The sequence below is a fragment of the Geospiza fortis genome, unplaced genomic scaffold (assembly GCF_000277835.1).
Source record: "Geospiza fortis unplaced genomic scaffold, GeoFor_1.0 scaffold125, whole genome shotgun sequence".
Classification (NCBI taxonomy): domain Eukaryota; kingdom Metazoa; phylum Chordata; class Aves; order Passeriformes; family Thraupidae; genus Geospiza; species Geospiza fortis.
The window spans coordinates 85889-86419 of record NW_005054479.1 but is presented as its reverse complement, the minus strand read 5'-3'; positions in this window follow the sequence as shown (position 1 = coordinate 86419).

Sequence of the window (531 nt, the reverse complement as noted above, 5' to 3'; positions counted from 1 at the left end):
ACGGCGCTGAGCGCCCTGGGGCTATGGGACAGACCGGGGACTCGGTCAGCTTACAGGTCTTGTCCAGCCGATTTGATTCTGTCATTCGGTGGTGCCCCCCCCGGCTGTTTGGGCGGTACACGTAACCCTAACCCTGGTACCGAAATGGGCCCTGTGCTGACCCCAGGTCACCTCATCTTTGTGAGGGCTTTCTGTGGCCCCCCACCCCAGCACACACAGCCCCAGGACCACTAACCCCAGCACTTTGGCCAGGTGTGTTAGCAGCCCCAGGAAGCCCCTGCGGTACCTTAAAGTCGTGTTCCCTCCATGTGTTCACAGATCTGTCCTGGGAAATTGTGAATGCCCCGTCCCTGGAAGTGTTCCAGGACAGGCCAGGCTGGATGGGGCTCAGAGGAACCCGGGCTGGTGGAAGGTGTCCCTGCACATGGCATGGGCTGGAACGAGATGGTCTTTGAGGTCCCTTCCAACCCGAGTCATTCTGTGAGTCCCTGTTCATTGTATACTTGATATAAATGATACATATAATTGTCC